Here is a 10,828-nt window from a genome sequence, read left to right on the forward strand (position 1 = left end):
TACTTACGGTTACAAAAATATGGCAGAGTTCAGATGTATTGGCATTTCTATAATCTCAGGGCTTAATTCTAAAATATCTAGTATCAAGGCTGAAGGTCTGATACACAGTCAATTTTTAAAAAATAATCTCCAAGTGTTTGGTAAATCAGAGCCAGCACAGCACATGGTACAAAGCTACTTCTCAATAAAGTCTGTAGACTAAATTATTTTATTTCAGATATATAATTTTATTTCTTTATTCTGAATTAGAATTTTAAAAGTGAATAGCAGGTAAAGTATAATCACCATGAATCGAAATGCGATCCTTTAATTGCTGGTAGGATCACTAGTCATTCCTGTGAGATATATATATATATATATATATGAAAAAAATGACTCTACTATTACCCAATTTAGCTACAGTCCTATAAATTGTTATATCTACCGTGATCATTTATTCTGGGCAGGGATTTCTCTTGTTAGGAAAGTGAAATGAGCAAAGTTATTGTATACAGTTATGCACAAGTTTCAGCACAAATTTTTAGAAAAGACGGACAGAGACAGAGAGAGGAAGGCATGTGAGGGTAGAAATAAGAGATTCTAGAAAAGAGGTGTAAAAAGAGAAAGAGTTTAAACTTTCACCAAGTGAAGTAAGTAAATATGAGACTGTTGCTTCCTCTTCCTGTAAGCGGCCTGGGTCAAGTGAGGTAATCTCACAAAATGGTTCGCTACCCACTTGACCCAGAAAACCCCACAAAATCATGCAAATCCAGAGGTTCAAATCTCCAGGTCCATTTTAAGAACACCCATAAGATGGGCCAGGCCATCAAGGGTATGCATATCCAGAAAGCCACCAAGTATTTTAAAGATGTCACTTTGCAGAAGCAATGCGTACCATACCGACGTTACAATGGTGGCATTGGTAGGTGTGCCCAGGCCAAACAGTGGGGTTGGACACAGGGTCGGAGGCCCAAAAAGAGTGCTAAATTTTTGCTGCACATGATTAAAAATACAGAGAGCAATGCTGAACTTAAGGGTTTAGATGTGGATTCTGTGGTCATTGAACATATCCAGGTCAACAAAGCTCCCAAGATGCGCCACTGAAATTACAGAGCTCATGGTCGGATCAACCCCTACATGAGCTCCCCCTGCCATATTGAGATGATTCTCACTGAAAAGGAACAAACTGTTTCTAAACCAGAAGAGGAGGTTGCACAGAAGAAAAAGATATCTCAGAAGAAATTGAAGAAACAAACATTTATGGCTCGGGAGTAAATTAAGCTTAAACTGCAAATAAAAGTTAAAAAAAAAAAAAATGAGACTGTTTCCTTGTAACTTCAATTATCAACAATTCAACCAAATATGCCCTAAAGCACAACTAAAAAAGCAGATACTCATTGGAAATGATTTGAACGTATTATGGAATGAGACAAAGAGGGGGTGGGAAATGAATTTGTGCACATCTCAACCCTTCATTGGAAGCATTACCCGTTTCATGATAGCAATTGTTCCTGGAGCAAAATACCAAGTCTAAAAAGCTTTGAAGCCCTTAATAACTTCCCATCATAATTGTGTACACCTAGAAAATATCAGAAAAACTATTACATGAGATAAATCTGGTGGAGTTTGAGAATCAGTCCTGTGTTTTGATACTCACCAGCAGTCCTGTGACTATCAGCAGACAATCTCTAGCTTATTTACCTTGATCATCAGATGGTTACAGATGTATCAGAGCTCTGCTCAATCACTTAGTTGAGTTTATGACCTTTCCTAACAGCTGGAGTAATACCTCACTGTTTGAAAAAGAGAGATATATTTGTGCTTAAATGACTTAATAAACAATCTGCCACTTCTCAAAACCTGAGCCAATTTATGAGGGATAAGGAGGAAGATTCCTTAATTTATTTGACATCCAGCTAAGAGTTTTGACGACAGGATAATTTCAGATAATCTTAGGCTCTCTTACTGACTTCCATGTATTATCTGGTAAAGTAGAGAAAAATGAGAACTACTTAGAAAATATGTCCCATATTTGCTATAAAGCAAGCAAGAAAAACAGGAAGTTATACACACACACAAACACAAATGCATACACTAAGCCATTGCGGTTAAGTCAATTCTGACTTACAGCGTAGACCTGCTCCAAAGGGTTTACTTGGACCTGGTCGCACAATGGTTAAGTGCTCAGATGTTAACAAAAAGTTGGTGGTTTGCACTCACCAAACAGCTTCACAGGAGAAAGACCTGGTTGTAAAGATTACAGTCAAGAAAACCCTACTGAGCAGTTCTACTCTATCACATGGGTTAGCTAGCAGTAGAAATCAAATTGATAACACTTAACAACAACCACAAGGTGCTCTGGTAGCATAGTGGTTATGAATTAGGCTGATAACCTCAAGGTCGGCAGTTCAAAACTACCAGCAGTTCCATGGGAGAAAGATGAGGCTTTCTACTCCTGTAAAGATTTATAGTCTCAGAAACCCTATACAGGGTCACTATGGGTCGGAATCGACTCGACAGCACTTAACAACAACACTTATGGATACAGATTTCCAGGCTTCTCTTCTGCAATACTGTTGTATGGGTTTATGCCACCAACCTTTAGTTTGGTAATCAAGTGCTGCACCCAGAGACCCTCCCACACACACATTTATATTCATATATTCATATTATACACACTTGTACACATACACACATATGCATATATATCACTTGAAGTTAGAAGTGAGAAAACTATGAAAATTTTAGCTAAGAAACTGTTCAAAACCCAGCTTTGCCACTTGTTAATTGTGTGACCCTTACCAGGATACATAAGCTCTGGGTATCTGAGTTTTCTTTCTCTGTAAAATGGGGTTAATAATAGTACTTAAGTTTTAGGATTGTTGTGAAGATTAAAATCATTATATAAATATAGAAAAGTGTTGGGTACATAAAAAAATTCAATAAATACTGACAATTCTTATTCCTCCATAATGGCTATAATGACTCAAATATTAAGGTAAGTCAGTCTTGAAGTAATTTTACCATGAATTTGTGTCCATTGAATTAGAGAAGAATTGTTCATTTGTAGCATCCTCGTGAACAACTGCTATATTGCTATTTTCCTGTGGTAGCAGGTGTGGCGCTAAGCATAAGATTGATGGTTCAAACCCTCCAAGTTGCACTTTGGAAATCCTATACAAGGTTGCTATGAGTCAGAACTGACTAGACAGCACTAACCAAGAACAGGAAGAATGGGAGCAATAAGGAAAACTGGAGCTACTTGTTCACTGGGAACTTAATAGAGGATCCCTCTACTCCTCTCAGCTGAAGAACACTGGGAACTTAATAGAGGATCCCCTCTGTTCCTCTCAGCTGAAGAACACTGGGAACTTAATAGAGGATCCCCTCTGCTCCTCTCAGCTGAAGAACACTGGGAACTTAATAGAGGATCCCCTCTGCTCCTCTCAACTGAAAGAATATGCTGGTGTTTTGAAGTCGATGTTGTTGTTGTTGTTAAGTGCCATGGAGTCGATTCCGACCCTGTACAGGGTTTCCGAGGGTGTAAATCTTTACAGCCTCATCTTTCTCCCGCGAAGCGGCTGGTAGTTTCGAACCACTGACCTTAAGGTTCTCAGTCCAATTCGTAACCACTACGCTACCAGAGCTCCTTTTTGAAGTCAATAGAAAACTGTAATTTTCTGTCTTGTGCTCTTTATAAAGCAGGGTTCCATACAAGTCTGTTAACTTGACTCCAAAATCTTTAACAGTAAAATGAGGGGGAGTCTTTCTTTATGAGCATTTCTCTATTTTCTTGTTCCATAGTTGAATTCTCTTAGTTAATATGAAATTGTTGAAATAATGAATTATTAATTTATGAGACTACATCACATTTTTAAGAATACTTTTCTATCCATAGCAACAGCTTGATAGTAATTTTAAATCGGGTCTCAACAAATGTATCATAGAATCTTAAATTAAGGAAAAGTTGAAGAAGTGAGAGATAGTTTCTCAGTTAGTCTATGACAGCATCTAAATTAAGCTGATTGTTAGTTTGAACAAGAAAAAAAATACAAAGGCATTAATTACACACATTACTTCCTGCAAAATTTGCAACTGCATTATGAAGTCTTGGCTGAATTTTCTTGTGTTGTTATCATTTTTCACCCAGTGTGTGGTCAGCGTATCACTTGAAGCATAAAATTCTTTACTATGCTAATTGCAGAGCATGTGACATGAATGGCAAAGTAGGAAAAAGAACATTGTAAAGCATCAATTTGTATGAAATGTTGATTAATGAAAATCAAATCTCGAGAGTACAAAACTTATTTTGGCTATAATAGAAGATGATCTGTTTTGTTTTGGTTTTTAAAGGTGAACTTAAAATTGAAGTATCCAGCTCCAGGCCAAAATCAAATGTTTAATCTTTCATGTGTGATGGTAGGCAATTATGAGGCTTTACCTCGCTTGCCTTACGGGAGGAAGCTGCCTACACCACAGAAGACCTGGCACATAGCCAGTACAAGGCAGTTTTCTGGAGAGAGTCACTGTAGAAGACTCAAGCCCTTTAGTGTCAGCCATGTTCACATACATATCTGCACTGATAGCTCAGGCACTTCCATTTGAGACATCTTCATAGGGATGTCAGCTGAGACACTTTCCAGACATCTCTGCTGAAACCTCCTTATCAGGGACCTTAGGCCACTCTTAGAACGTTCCCCTCCTAATCCTGCCCTTCTCACTCTCCCATTCCACAGATTAACTAAGAAGGACCAGTTTTGTGTTCAAGCCTCTCTGGTAATGAGACAAAGAATCACTGTAACCACCGACTCTTCCTAGATACAGTTCCACTGAGAAAATTGGAGCATTGGGATGTCCGCACTTCTTTTGACTTCTTACCTGCACTGTTGAAATGTGTGAATAAATTGTTACTTTCAGTTTGGCTTATTGTTATGACTACCTTGAAACCTGGTTGTTTTATTAAAAAGTACCATGATTTTTTAGTTCACCTACAGGGTCGTTATGAGTTGGCACCGACTGTGTGGCACATAACAACAACAATAACATTTGACAAAATCTCTCCTCCTTATTACTTTTATAATTTTTAAGACCCAAGTTATTTTGTGAGACACAAATCCTAGGCACCTCCTCAGATTCCTCGGTGCCAACAGCCTCCTTGACACTGGGCCATGTTCTACCTCAGAAACTGTCCGGCTGAACAGACTGGACTGGAACCTCTGTGGAGCCAACAAGTCACTTACCCTGGGAAGGCCAAACATTGTTCCTTGAATGCCTTTGCACAGGCAGGTCAACAAGCTTCATGACTAGAGTTTCCAGCTCCTCCATCTTCTTCCACCACTGGATGAAACACTGTACCACATGAGAGGATTTGGCATCTTGAATTTCTACAGAAAGAGCAAATAATGCTCCCACAGTGTAAACTTTGAAAAGCAAAAAACAATAAAAAGCTGGACAAACTTCCTTTCCTTCCTTTCCCCTCTCACTTACATGTTCAAAGTCATAATCTGTATTCTATGGCAATCCATCAGCATCACCGCTGTGCTAAATGACCTCCCTGCTAAGACACTGCTGTTTCTGTCCAATTTGCCATCGAGTGCTAGCCATTGTGGCCATAGAATTGCTTTGCTTTAACTTACTTCCCTTTTTCTCTTCTCCACCTTCCTGGATTTCACCTTCCAAATCTTAGCATTATCACCTTCATCCTTGCCTCAGGCTTGCTTTTATACTGGCAAAGACAGTTACGGTTTTCTTGTGTTTTGTGATGAAAGTCTTTCTTATCATTTTACTTCTCATATCTTCCTGAATAGTGTTGTTACTATTTGGAATTAAAAACCACTGACCTTAAAACAGAGATGCTACCCCTGCTAGGATTATTATTAGCAGCAACATGAAAATCTGCCCAATTCAGACTACACCCCTGACTTCCATCTGCTATAGAAGCCCCAAAACAAACCCAACCCCAACTCAAAAAAAAACGGAAAGGTCCCCCCCCGAAACCAACCGTTAAGAAAAGCAATAACAAAAAAAAAAATATTACGAAAGGATGTGTTATGATGATTACATTGTAGACTTGGTCGTCTCGTAATAGGGCACAGGTTTGGCCAAGTTCAGCCTGAATTAGCAAACTGAGGGCAGTTCCTACTATTCCTGCTCAAGTACCAAATAGTAAGTAGAGAGTCCCGATGTCTTTATGATTAATTGAGAATAATCAACAGTTAATGTACGTAGGTAAGATGTACATATTTTTCCTAAACTAAAATCCGCCGAACTGTTATGAGTGACGTGAACAATTTGATAGAAATGGGAACAAAGCAGATAATTAAATATCTTCTTTTCCCTTATCAGAAATATAAGGACAATTCGGAGGACAGCAATGCATTTATTTATAAATACTCTTCAGGAGGTTGTTGTTGTTGTCAGGTGCCATCGAGTTGGTACTGACTCATAGCAACCTTGTGCACAACAGAATGAAACACTGCCAGGTCTTGGGCCAACTTCACAATTGTTGCCACACTTGAACCCATTGATGCTGCCACTTTGCTAATCCATCTCGCTGAGGGACTTCCTCTTTTTCTCTGACCCTCCACCTTACCAAACATGATATCCTTCTCCAGGGATTGGTCCTTCCTTGCAATATGCCCAAAGTATGAGAGATGAAGTCTGGCCATCCTGGCCTCCAAGGAGCACTCTGGCTGCAATTCTTCCAACACAAATCTATTGGTTCTTTTGGCAGCCCATGGCACTTGCAATATCCTCCTGCAACACAATAACTCAAAAGCATCAATTCTTCTACCGTCTTCCTTATTCAATGTCCAGCTTTCGCATGCATATGAGGTGATTGAAAATATCATGGCTTGGGTCAGGCACACCTTAGTCTTCATGCTGACACCTTTACTCTTCAACATTTTAAAAAGGTCTTGTGCAGCAGATTTGCCTAATGCAGTACATCATTTGATTTCTTGACTGCTGCTTCCGCGAGTGTTGATAGTTGATCCAAGAAGAATGAAGTCCTTGACAACTTCAATCTTTTCTTCATTGATAAGAATGTTGCTTATTGGTCCAGTGGTGAGAACTTTTGTTTTCTTTACATTTAGATGCATTCCATATCAAAGGCTGTGCTCTTTGATCTTCATCAGTAAATATTTTAAGTCCTCCTCACTTTCAGCAAGGAAGGTTGTGTCATATGCATATCTCAGGTTGTTAATGAGTCTTCCTCCAATCCTCATGCCACATTTTTCTTCATATAACCCAGCTTCTCAGATTATTGCTTAGCATATAGATTGAAGGAAAAGATCAAAATGGATGTCCGAAAACACACTGAAACTTGATCTCCAGCATAGAGATGCTAAAGCAAATGGAAGAAATGAGGAGATACAAGAACTTAGCAGAAATTTTCAAAGGTCAGCTCAAGAAGACAAAGTCAAAAGTACAAAAAAATGTGCAAAAAACTGGAGTCAGAAAAACAAAAGGGAAGACCACATTCAGCATTTCTCAAGCTGGGGAACTGAAAACCAAATTCAAGCCTCGACTTTTGTTATTGAAGGATTCTCTGGACAAATTATTGAATAATTCAGAAAGCATCAAAAAAGATGGAAGGAATACACAGAGTCACTGTATAAAAAGGAAATGGTTGATGTTCAACCATTTCAAGAGGTAGAATAAGATCAACAGACAATAATACTGAAGGAAGTAGTCCAAGATGCATTGAAGGAATTAGCAAAGAACAAGGCACCAGTAATTGATGCAATAAAAATTGAAATCTTTCAAGAAACATCTGGCCAACTGAATGGAAGAGATCCATGTTTGTGCCCCTTCCAAAGAGAGGTGACCCAACAGAATGCAGTGATCATTGGACAATCTCTTTGATATCCCATACAAGTAAACTTTGACTAAAGGTAACATAGAAATAGCTGTAAGCATACATTGACAGAGAACTTCCAGAGGTACAAGCTGAACTCAGAAGAGGCCATGGAACGAGGGATGTCATTGCTGATGTATAATGGATCGTGGCTAAAAGCAGAGACTACCAGAAAAATGTTTATCTGTGCTTTACTGACTACGCAAATGCTTTTGATTATGTGGCTCATGACGAGCTATGGACAACATTTCCAAGTATGAGTATTCCGGAACACTTAATTGTGCTCATGAGGAATGTGTACATGACCAAGAGGAAGTTTTTCGGACAGAACATGGGAACACTGGTTTAAAATTAAGAAAGGTGTGTGATAGGGTATTGTTTCACCATTGTTCAGGTGGTAAGGGGGCAGATATATAATTTGCTTCACAAGGTTTATGCCTTTTACTCTTCTGGAAAGAGCAGGAAGAAGATAACCCCCAGAGGTCAGAAGAAGGATGATTGTTGAGGTTAGGATAATTATTCATAGTGGGGCAGAATGACCTCAGCCAAAGCAGAAACAAATCATCTGATACTTGAGGGCAGTAGATACATTTTTTTTTTTTCACAAAGTATTATAAAACCACTTTTCTGACTCTAACAAGACACCAGTGTCAAATAAACCTGGAGTTGGTTTTCTTGTTTATTTCTGTTTGTGTCCTTGGAAAGATTATACTGAGATTTGCAACCTTCTTCCTATTTCAACTCAACTTCTTAAAGGAGGTAGGATATTTGACATATAGTTCTTTACACCTTAGCTCCCTTATCCCAACACAAAACCAAAAAACAACACCAAACTGGTTGCCATTAAGTCAGTTCTGATTCATGGTGACCCGACATGTTTCAAAATAGGCTGTGACTTTTTGGAAGCAGATTATTAAACCTTTCTTACAAGGCATTTCTTAACAAATTCAAGCTGCCATTCTTTTTAGTTAGTAGCCTAGTGTTTTATTTTTAGCATCACTCAGGGACTCTGAACCCTGAGAGAAAACAACAAAAGACCATTGCTGTGGATTCCAACTCCTAAAGAGAGAACCTTTGTTCTGGGTACTCAACAAATGGCCTTTGAAAGTATCTCAAATAGATTATTAAAATAAAATGATTAAGTACATCTTGGCCAATAAATCTCTTTTCAAACTGAATATAAACTATAACGTATCTCAGAGAAGAGCAATGGGAAGGCCCTCTTAGAGTTTCACGTTCATTGGTGCCTGTTGTTGATCAAAAAGGCTGTGACCCTGCTGAATGAGAAATGAGTTCCATCTTCCTTCACTTTTCTCCCTAGCACGCTTTGATTCCTTCTCAGCTACTGCATGTGGCAGAATCAGTGACAACAGCTGCTACTGTGAGCAATTAGAGTCCCTAGCAGCTGATCTACATAGATGAGGAGATAATCAGTTGACAGAGGATACAGCAATCAACTAAATGTTCTTTTCCAATTCTGTGTAAGCTATTAGCACTAAAGATTATTTCATGGTTCCAGACTGACTAAAAGAACAGCAGTGATATAAAAAGGAATGGTCTGCTTGTGTTTTACATAAAGCTGGTGTTTACCCACCAAACTATACCCACTGTCACTAAATCAGTTCTGATTCATAGAGACTCTACCTGATAAGTCATTGGTCTTCATCCTAATCAACACTTCTGCAGCATTTGACATTCCTCTCATTGACATTTTTTCTTCCCTTGTCTTCATACTCTTCTCTCCTGCATACTTCTCTTTTGTTTGGACTCATTTCATTCATTAAGTGCTAGTTTGCTCTGGGAGTACAGTCTTAACCCTGCTTAAGAAACATAGATAATGTGCCTGGCACAGTGCCTTGTATGTTGTACATCATAAATCAGGATGCAACTTCTTCCTTTCTCTTCTGCTTCTCTCTTCTCAGTTCCTTGAGGATGTCATCACCACCAGGGCTTCAATTAGCACCTCTATTAGAAACCAGTGGCTGACCTCATAACATGGATGAACCTTGAGGACATCATGCTGAGTGAAATTAATCAGTCTCAAAAAGAGAAATACTGCATAGGTCCACTACTGTAAAAGACTAAGGGAAAGAACCCATACTAAAGGGGGGTGGGGGGTGGGATTCTTTGTTGATTATTGGAATGTTGGGGGTGAGTGGGGGGAGGGAGGGGAAGGTGGAGCCAGTAGCTAGGTGGACTCAAACCACCAACCTTTGGGTTAGCAGTCAAACACTTTATCCATTTGCCACTTGCACCTACCAAGGACACAATCTCCATTAAAAAAAAACCAAAGAGACAAACTAAAAACCATTGCCCCTGACTACATTCTGATTCATAATAATCCTATAGGGTAGAGTAGGACTCCCCCATAGGGTTTTAAAAGCTATAATGTTTACGGAAACAAATAGCCACATCTTTCTAAGTTGGTGGGGTTGGTAGGTTAAAACCAGCCACATTGTGGTTAGTAGCCTATGTATTCGAGTATACGCTAAAGTCCTTTTCTGGATTTGTCATCTCCTTTGGGGGAAAGGGTAAAATCCTTGCCATGTTTTCATACTCAATGTCTTCCAAAAATAATTTATCATAAAAGGGACTGATAGTATTATTTATCAGTAAACATTGTTACATAAAATCCAGATTAGGTCATTTAGCCTTTTGTATCAGCAGCTATCACACTTATTTCATCATTTTTCTTGATTGTGTGATAATGAGCCCCACACATGTAGAAAACAAACTCCAGCTTTTTCCAGCTCAATTGAGAAGCAATTGGAACTTGATGACTATTGAGGAAGAATGCAAATTTAATTAATCATATAATTCTTTGTCTCATAATTAGAAGATGGGCTAAATATTACTTTATATGGTAATTACTGTTGCGTTTGGTTTTTTTATTTGATGGACTACAGCAAAAACCTCACACTTTGGAGCGAGTGTGCCTGAGGGAGCCAGCATTCACCGAAGACCCACCTGAAAGAGGGATGTCATCTGCAT

At 38.8% G+C, this 10,828-nt stretch overlaps 1 pseudogene; it reads left to right on the plus strand.

Moving 5' to 3' along the window:
- Positions 1–699: 699 nt before the first annotated feature.
- LOC102825074 lies at positions 700–1,254 on the plus strand (annotated as a pseudogene).
- Positions 1,255–10,828: the final 9,574 nt, after the last annotated feature.

Source organism: Chrysochloris asiatica, unplaced genomic scaffold, assembly GCF_000296735.1.
Source record: "Chrysochloris asiatica unplaced genomic scaffold, ChrAsi1.0 scaffold00038, whole genome shotgun sequence".
In the NCBI taxonomy this organism is placed as follows: Eukaryota; Metazoa; Chordata; class Mammalia; order Afrosoricida; family Chrysochloridae; genus Chrysochloris; species Chrysochloris asiatica.